This window comes from Rhincodon typus, chromosome 8, assembly GCF_021869965.1.
Source record: "Rhincodon typus isolate 14 chromosome 8, sRhiTyp1.1, whole genome shotgun sequence".
In the NCBI taxonomy this organism is placed as follows: domain Eukaryota; kingdom Metazoa; phylum Chordata; class Chondrichthyes; order Orectolobiformes; family Rhincodontidae; genus Rhincodon; species Rhincodon typus.
In genome coordinates, this window is record NC_063339.1 from 81,024,065 (window position 1) to 81,034,167 (window position 10,103).

At 45.2% G+C, this 10,103-nt stretch overlaps 1 protein-coding gene across 6 annotated transcripts in view; it reads left to right on the plus strand.

Moving 5' to 3' along the window:
- numb (NUMB endocytic adaptor protein) overlaps positions 1–10,103 on the plus strand; it is a 252,505-nt gene that overhangs the window by 37,566 nt on the left and 204,836 nt on the right. The window lies entirely within an intron of this gene.

The following is a 10,103-nucleotide window of genomic DNA, read 5'->3' on the forward strand; positions in this document are numbered from 1 at the left end:
CGTGAGGACAAGGGGAATTCTGTCTTTGTTGTTATTGCGGGGAGTGGACTCAGATGCGGGAAATGCAAGAGACGCGGTCGAGGGCGTTTTCAACCACTGTGGAGGGGAAATTGCAGTCCTTGAAAAACGAGGACATCTGGGATGTCCGGGAGTGGAACGCCTCATCTTGGGAGCAGATGTGGCAGAGGCAAAGGAATTGGGAATAGATAGCATTCTTGCAGGAAGGTGGGTGAGAGGAGGTGTATTCTAGGTAGCTGTGGGAGTCGGTGGGCTTGAAACAGATATCAGTTTCCAGGTGGTTACCAGAGATGGAGACAGAGAGGTCCAGGAAGGAGAGAGAGGTATCAGAGATCGTCCAGGTGAACTTAAGGTTGGGGTGGAAGGTGTTAGTGAAGTGCATGAACTGTTCGAGCTCCTTGTGGGAGCACGAGGCGGCACCGATACAGTCATCGATGTAACAGAGGAAGAGGTGGGGGATGGTGCCAGTGTAGCTGCTGAAGAGGGACTGTTCCACGTATCCTACAAAGAGGCAGGCATAGCTTGGGCCCATGCAGGTACCCATGGCCACTCCTTTCGTCTGTAGGAAGTGGGAGGAGTTGAAGTGGGAGGAGTTCTCTCCACCTATCTGCTCCTCTATCCACCTTCTATCATCGCCTCACCCTCTCTATTTATTTGAGCCCCCTTCCCCTCCCCCATTTCTGAAGATGGGTCCTGACCCGAAACATCAGCTTTCCTGATCCTCTGATGCTGCCAGGCCTGCTGTGTTCATCCAGCTCCACACCTTGTTATCTCAGACTCCAGCATTGGCAGTTCCTACTATCTCTAGATTGAGTGAAGTGCTAGTAAATTGCTCCTTCATCTGAAAGGTGTGTCTGGGATCTTGGATAGTGAGGAAGGAGGTAAATGGGCAAGTGTTACACCTTCTTGATTGCAATGAGAAGGTACTGTGGGGAGGTGTTGGGCGTGGAGGAGGAGTGGACCAAAGTGCTTCAGAGGGAATGGTCCCTGCAGAATGCTGACAAGGGAAGAAAGAGGGATGTGTCTGGTATGGCATCCTGCTAGAGGTGGCAGAAAGTGGGAGCTAATGATCCGATAGATGTGGATGCTGGTGGAGTCGAAAATAAGGACCACTGGGACTCTATCAGTGTTGTGGGAAGGAAAGGGTGAGGGCAGAAATGCAGGAGATCGGTCGAACACGGCCAAGGGTCCTGTCCACTCAGTAGACTTTGTTGAGGAAAAAGGTGAACAGAAAGACGGCATCATCAGAATAGATGCAACAAAGACTCTGAAACTTCGAGAATGGGATGTGACCTTACAAGAAGTAGAGTGTGAGCATGCATAGTCACAGCAACTATGGGAGATAGTGGGTTTGCGGAATCTGTACAGTGCAGAAACAGACCATTCAGCCCATCGAGTCCACACCAACCCTCTGAAGAGCAGACCCATCCCCTACCTTATCCCTGTAACCCTGCATATCCCATGGCTAGTCTACCTACGCTACACATCCCTGGGTACAATGGGCAATTTAGCATGGCCAATCCACTGAATTCATAATAGGTATAATATTTATAAACAGATTGTAATAGATATTGGTGGCCAGCCTATCAGCATAATGGAAACAGATGTCGAGGAAGGGAATGGAGGAGTCAGAGATGGACTAGGTGAAGGAGAGGGCAGGGTGGAAATTGGAAGCAAAATTGAAAAATCTTTCCAGTTCCAAATGAGGGAGGGGAACAGCACCAATGATGTAGAGGGAGAAGCCATGAAATAGCCAGATTACGTGCAATTCAGTGACAATAGGATCCCAATTCCATAGCCTCTACATTTAATCACCTTCTGACATTTCCACTGCAGATACCATTTCTGCTTAACAAGCTCCTCTTTCCCAACATCCTCTGCCAATTGCACTATCCAAACCACAAAACAGTTCTCACATGAACACTGTTCACTTGTACTTCCTTTAATCTTGAGCAGTACAAGTCAGTGCTAACAACGCAGGTTTCTCTATGGTTGTAAAACCAAAGGCAGCTTCGGCCCTCAAACTTATTCCACCATCCAATTGATCACGGCTGATCTTTATCGCAACTCCATGTATCTGTTTCTCACCCATATCCGTAACTAATCTTTATCAAGCAACAGAAGGGGCAGCATGGTGGCTCAGTGGTTAACACTGCTGCCTTACAGCACCAGGGGCCCAGGTTCAATTCTAGCCTCAGGTGACTGTCTGTGTGGAGTTTGCATATTCTCCCTGTGTCTATGTGGGTTTCCTCCGGGTGCTTGGATTTCCTCCCATAGTCCAAAGATGTGCAGGTTAGGTGAATTGGCCATGCTAAATTGCCCATAGTGTCAAGGGATGTGTAGATTAGGTGAATCATTCATGGGGAATGCAGGGTTACAGGGATAGGGTAGGGGAGTGGATCGGGTGGGATGCTATTCAGAGTTGGTATGAACTTTGGAGTGGCATGGTGGCTCAGTGGTTAGCACTGCTGCCTCACAGCGCCAGGGACCCATGTTCGATTCCACCCTCGGGCGACTGTTGGTGTGGAGTTTGCACATTCTCCCCGTGTCTACGTGGGTTTCCTCCGGGTGCTCCGGTTTCCTCCCACAGTCCAAAGATGTGCAGGCTAGGTGGATTGGCCATGCTAAATTGCCCGTAGTGTTCAGGGGTGTGTAGATTAGGTGGGTTATAGGGGGATGGGTCTGGTTCGGTGTGGACTTGTTAGGCCGAAGGGCCTGTTTCCACACTGTAGGAATTCTATGATTCTATGAACTTATTGAGCCAAATGGCCTGTTTCTACACTGTTGGGATTCTATTAAAGGAAACGAGTCAATCACAGGAGGAAGGAGATAGACAGATTCAACCATTCAAGTTGTTCCAATATCCAATCACATCCTGGCTAATTCATACTATAACTGCAGTCTCATCTGCCTTTCTTCTACATCCCTCAATACATAAATCTGTCCCAAACTTGTGCTTTGTAGGGAAAAGTGTGTAGTAGGACAGTGTTCCAGATATCCCCTTTGGAGTATCTGTGCACTGCAGAAAGTAATTTCCTTGCTGTGATTAACCATTCATACTCCCCTCTTCCCCACAGGGCTCTCGCAGTGATTTCATGTACTGTTAGGAACTGTAACTGTCTTGCTCTGAATGCAATTCTCAGCTTTCTGCTCTGAACATGGATCCAGTAAGCTTCAATATGACCAAGATTCCCAGTGTTTTTAAAGCAGACATCAGGATGAAATGGAAGGGAGAGGGGATAGGGGGGTGAAATGGAAGGGAGGGAGGGTGGGGGGAGTGTGGAATGGGAGGGAGAGGGAGGTGGGGATGGGAGGAGAGATGGTACTAAGGGAATTTCACAGTTCAGGTCCAAGCCTTCTGCCTGAACACGATGATGGAAAAAGTCAGTGGGGGAGCGAACTGATGAGGAGCGCACCTGGATAACTGGCCTGTTTTTCAGACCGGCAATCATGCTGTAATTTTCTACCAAATGCAACTGCAATTGTGTCTTAGACAACAAGGTGCAGGGCTGGATGAACACAGCAGGCCAAGCAGCATCATAGGAGCAGAGAGGCTTGCCAAGCAGCATCATAGGAGCAGAGAGGCTTTGTGTCTTGCAGTTTTTAGATGCTTTTATAAACTTGGAATATTTATACATTCTTTAATCTTACTATCTCTCTGTACCTTAGAAATTAATTTGAGATATGTAACAGTCTTTATTAAGCCGCTAGTGAATTTAATGTCTGGCATTTTGCCACTTCCCTTGGTTTCTGAACCACTTGCAACATTAACCGATCTTCCTCTTCCATGAATTATGATTTGCAATAGTTAGCTCCAGATTTTCCTCAACATCAGGAACATCAATTTAATAAGAATTTTTTTCACGAACAAACACCAAAGCACACAAAATGTTGCAAGGGCTATGAGCCCAGGTATACTCTGTACGCAAAAAGCAGGACAAATCCAACCCAGCCAATTAGCACCTCATCAGTCTACTCTTGATCATTGGTAAAGTGAAGGTGTCATTAATAGAGCTTTCAAGCAGCACCTGCTCAGCAATAACCTGCTCAGTGATGCCCAGTTTGGGTTCTGCCAGGGCCACTCAGCTCCTGACCTCATTACAGCCTTGGTTCAAACATGGACAGTAGAGCTGAATTGCAGAGGTGAGATTAGAGTGAATGCTCTTGACATCAAAGCCTCATTTAAGCAAGTGTGACATCAAGGAGATCTAGCAAAACCGGGGCCAGTGAAAATCAAGGGAAAACCTTTCATCTGGTTGGAATGATACTTGGCACATAGGAAGATGGTTGTGGTTGTTGGAGGTCAATCATAGCAGCTCCAGGACATCTCTGCAGGAGTTCCTCAGGGGAGTGTCCTAGGCCCAACCATCTTAAGCTGCTTCATCAATGACCTTCTATCTATCATAAGGTCAGAAGTTTATAGAATCATAGTGTCTTAGACGTCTACTGCACAGAAAAAAGGCCCTTCGGCCACAGGTCTGTACCGGTCGAAAACAACCACCTTACAATTTTAATTCCATTTTCTAGCAGTTATGTGTCTTGACATTGCAAGTGTACAGCTAACTTGCTTTGTCAACATTATCAGGGCTCCTTCCTTTGCATTCTTTATTGGGAATGAGTTCCAGATTCCTACACCCTCTAGGTGAAAACATTTTTCCTCTCATCTTGTCTAAACCGCCTGAAATTTATACCCCGCACACTGATGACTCCACCAAAGGGATAAGTTTTTCCTGTCAGTGCCTCCAATATTTTATGTACCTCAATCATGTCTTTCTTTAAACTCCTTTGCTCCAAGAAAAACAACCCCAGTCTATCTAGTCTCTTCATAAATAATCTCCTCCAGACCAATCAACATCCTGGTCATTTCCTCTGCACCCTCTCTAGTGAAATCACATCTCTCCTACAAAGTGGATTCCAGAACCGTACACGGTACTCTAGATGTGCCGCAAATAACATTTTATACATTCTAACATCGCCTTCCAATTCTTACACCTTTGCTAATAAAAAAGGCAAGTATTCTATATGTCTTCATCTACCTGTCCCACTACCTTAAGTGAACTTGCATACCAAGGTCCTTCTGATCCCAGCCTCTCTTTTTGGATCGAACCCTCCAGTCCCAGCCATACCTCTGTAAATCTTTTCTGCATCCTCTCCAAGTTAATAACATCCTTCCAATAGTATGACACCATCCAGGACAAAGCAGCCTGCTTTGATTGACAGAACATCCACAAACCTGCACTCCCTCCACCACTGACACTTGATAGCAGCAGTGTGTTCCATCTATTAGAGGCACTGCAGAAATTCAAAGATCCTTAGATAGCATCTTCCAAACCTTGGACCACTTCCATTTAGAGGGACAAGGGCAGCAGAGACATGGGAACTGCATCATCTTCAAGCTGTCCTCCAAGACACCCACCATCCTGACTTGGAATATATCCCTGTTTCTTCACTGCTGTTGTGTCAAAAATTCCTAACAGCACAGTCTACCCATAGCACATGGACTGCAGTACTTCAAAAAAACAGATCACCACCTTCTCAACAGCAACTAGGTACAATAAGTGTTGGCCCAGTAGGCAACGCACACATCCCACAGGTGAAACCTTCCCAAGATGTGGGGTTAAAGAACTGTTTCCAGCGACTTCAGGTGTAGGTTAACCAGAACTTGGAGTAGCTGAAGCATAACTTCTACCTTCACGTATTCTAATCCTTGAGATCTAAAAACTGTAATCCATTGACCTTTTTGGTTACTTTCAGGACCTATTTTAAAGATGTCTCCATAGTTGGTTGCTTTTAACTATTTCAGAAGTATCCGTGCGTTTTAGGTCTAAAGTAGATAAGCTGAGATACTTGTTTACAGTGAAAACAATTTTCCATAACTTTGTCCACTCACTAAATCTATCAACAACTCTTTGTAATTTTATGCTTCTTTGCACAATCCCACCTGTCAGAATCATAGAGTTATACAGCATGGAAATTGACCCTTCAATCTAGCCTGTCCGCACAACCAGCTATCCTAAACTAATCTAGTGCCATTTGCCAGCATTTGGCCCATACTCCTTTAAACCCCTATTACTAATCTATCCACCCAGATGCCTTTTAATTGTTGTAATTGTACCCACCTCGACTACTTCCACTTGCAGCTTGTTCCACACACACACCACCCTCTGTGTGAAAATGTTGTCCCTCAGGTCTCTTTCCCCTCTCACCTTAAACCTATGTCTGTGTGGAGTTTGCACATTCCCTCAGTGTCTGCGTGGGCTTCTTCTGTTTTCTCCCACAGTCCAAAAATGTGCAGGTTAGGTGAATCAGTCATGCTAAATTGCCCATAGTGTCCAGCAACGTGCAGGCTATGTGGATTAGGCACAGGAAATGCAGGGTTACAGGGATAGTGTCAGTGGGCGAGTCTGGCTCTTCGGAGGGTCAGTGTGTACTTGATGGGATGAATGGCTTGATTCCACAATGTAGGGATTCTATGATTCTATGAAAATGCCATTAGCAAATGAACCAATAAAACAGTAATGTGCTATAAAGATAAGATGCTATCTTTGATGCAGTAACATGAGTAAATTTTTAACAGGGCCTAACCTTGATAATAATTAGAAATGCAGTGGGTTGAATAGTTCTAAAATCCAAGCTGCATATCAAGCGAGACTTGTTGTGAAAATGAGATGGGAGGTCAGAGAAGTTCCTGAGGTTTATAACTGAAACCTGTGATCCACATCAGCAATTGTTGTTTTGATTTTAATTCACTCATGGGACATGGGCGTTGATGGCTCAGCCAGCATTTATTGCCAATCCCTGGTTGTCTTTGAGATGGTGGTGGTGAGCTGTCTTCCTGAATCACTACAGTCAAGTGCTGTAGGTAAACACACAATGTTGCTGTTACCATTTCCAGTGCTTAGGTTGCTCCAGGTGGTCTGTCCAGTTTAATTTCATTTTTTAGACAATGCAGCAATGGTTACAACTAAGTGGCTTGCTAGACCATTTCAGATGGCATTTAAGAGTCAACTTCATTGCTGTGGCTCTGGAGTCACATGTAGACCAGACCAGGTAAGAATGGCAGATTTTCTTCCCTGAAGGACAGGAGTGAACCAGATGGGTTTTTCCCCAGCAATCAACATTGTCATCATTACACTTAATTCCAGACAGTTATTGAGTTCAAATTGCAACATCTTCCATGGTAGGATTTGAGCCCAGGTCCCCAGAACATTACCTGTGCCTCTGGATTTGTAGTCTAACGATAGTGCTGCTGTCTGAGAAAGGATAATAAATGTAACAGAAGTGACTGGCTCAATCTAGAAAGGTTGGGAGGAAACAGGATGTCCTCACAAAATGTTAGGGATGACAAAAGGCAACTAAGGTGAAGATGTCTCAGCATGCTGGAAAAGCAGGAATGCTACAATTTGGGCCAGTGTGGACAAAACTGATTTGTCATCTCAAGTCCAATGACCAACTCATTTGGACATCAAAAAGGAAGACAGGAGAACAGCATGAGGATAAATCTCGGCCTGTGTGATTGGTGGATATAATACTGGCTGGAGCGTTACCCTCCACTCATTGAAGAAGCTGAAAGAGGCAAGGATAGCAGCCTGTCATATGCGCAGCATGGCGGCTATATGGGCAGGTTTGATTCTACCCTCAGGTGACTATCTGTATGGAGTTTGCACATTCTCCCTGTGTTTGTGTGGGTATCCTCTGGGTGCTCCGGTTTCCCCCCACAGTAAAAAGATGCGCAGGTTAGATTGGCTATGCTAAACTGTCCAGGGATGTGCAGACTAAGTGGATTAGCCATGGGAAATGTAGGATTACAGGCATAGGGTAGGTAGGGTAGGTCTGGGTGGGATGCTCTTCAGAGGGTTGGTATGGACTCAATGGGCCAAATGGCCTGCTCCACATTCTATGAGTTTTGGACTCACAAAACTGAGGAAAATGACCTTGGCTATTCACCCTCTACATTCCTCTCATGATTTGATAAACCTCTAGAAGGTCACCCCTCAGAAAGGCCCCAACTTATTCAACTTCTCCTATAGCTCAAACCCTCGAATCCAGGCAACATCCCTGCAAATCTTCTCTGAACACTTTCAAGTTTAAGAACATCCTTCCTCAAAGTTTTTGTGCAGATTTGTAGCTCGAGTTGTGGATGAGGTTGTAGTCTTGCTCACCAAACTGGTGCGTTTGATTGCAAACATTTGTCACACTGCTAGGTAACATTATCAGTGTGCCTCTAATGAAGTGTTGGTGTTCTGTCCCACTTGTTATACTTAGGTTTGCTGGGGTGGTTGGCGTCACTTATGGTTCTGTTTTTCAGTGGTTTGTATATTGGGTCCAGTTTAATGACCATCAACACACACATCGAACTGGACCCGATATACAAATCGCTGAAAGTCAGAATCAAAAGTGAGGCTAACCAACCCAGCAAACTGAGGCATATAAATAACAAGCGGGACAGAACACCAATCCTTCACCAGGGGTACACTGACGATGTTACCTAGCAGGGTGATGAAACATCTGCAATCAAACACACCGGCTTGGTGAGCAAGTCTACAACATTTTCCTATAGCAAGGAGACCAGAAGGTGTATGCAGTATTATAAAATTGGCCTCATTGATGTCCTGTACAGCTGCAGCATGACATTCCAACTCCTATACTCAATGCACTGACCAATGAAGGCAATGAATGCCACCACACTGCCCATCTGTGACTCCACTTTTAAGGAACGATGCACCTGCATCCCTAGGTCTTTTTGTTCGGCAACACTCCCAAAGCCTTATCATTAACAATATAAGTCCTGCCCTGGTTTGTCTTACCAAAATGCCTCCATTTTTCTAAATTAAACCCTACCTGTCACACCTCAACCCACTGACCCATCTGATTAAGTTCTTGTTGTACTCAAGAGGTAACCTTCTTCACTGTACACTACACCACCAACTTCGGTGTCATCCACAAGCTTACTTGCCATTCCTCTAACGTAAATGATTTGGATGGGACTATAGATGACGAAAAGCAGTGGACCCAGCAGCAATCCTTGCAGCACACCGCTGGTCACTGGCTCCAGTCTGAAAAGCAACCCTTTACTACCACCTCCATCTCCTACCCTCAAGCCAATTTTACATCCAATTGGCTAGCTCCCTTGGATTGCACGTAATCTAACCTTGCTAACAAGTCTACCATGCAGAACCTTGTCGAACGCCTTGCCGAAGTTCATATAGACAACATCTACTGCTCTGCCTTCATCAATCTTCTTTGTCACCCTTTCAAGAAACTCAAAGCAAGTTAGTGAGACATGATTTATCGTGCACAAAGCCACACCAACTATCCCTAATCAGTCCTTGCCTTTCCAAATGCATGAAAATTCTGTCCCTCAGAATCCCCTCCAACAACTTACTCACCACTGATGTCAGGCTCACTGGTCTATAGTTTCCTGGCTTTTCCTTATCAACTTAAATAATGGTACCACACTAGCTACCCTCTATCTCTTCCCTAGCTTCCCACAAAGTTCTGGGATACACCCGCTCAGGTCCCAGGGATTTATCTACTCCAGCACCTTCTCTTCTATAATGTGAACACTTTTCCAAGACATCACTATTTCCCCAAGTTCTCTAGATTCAATGTCCTTCTCCAAAGACTTTAAATACTGATGCAAAATATTTGTTTAGTGTCTCACACGTCTCCTGTGGATCCACACAGACAGCCTTGTTACTCATTTGTCCTTAATGTATTTGTAGAATCTCTTTGGATTCTCCTGAATACTATTTGCTAAAGTTACCTCATGTCCCCTTTAGGTCCTCCAGACTCCCTTCTTAAGTATACGCCTACTGCCCTTATATTCCTCTAGGGATTCACTTGATCCCAGCTGTCTAAATCTGACACATGCCTCTTCCCTTTCTTGACCAGAGCCTCAATTTTTCTAGTTATCCAGCATTCCCTACACTTACTAGCCTTCCCCTTTGCACCATTAGGAACACACTGTCTCTGTATTCCCGTTATCTCAACTCTGAAGCCTCCCACTTTCCAAACATCCCTTTACCTGTGAATAGCCTCCCCAGTCAACTTCGAAAAGTTGAAACCTGTCCTTCTTATACAGA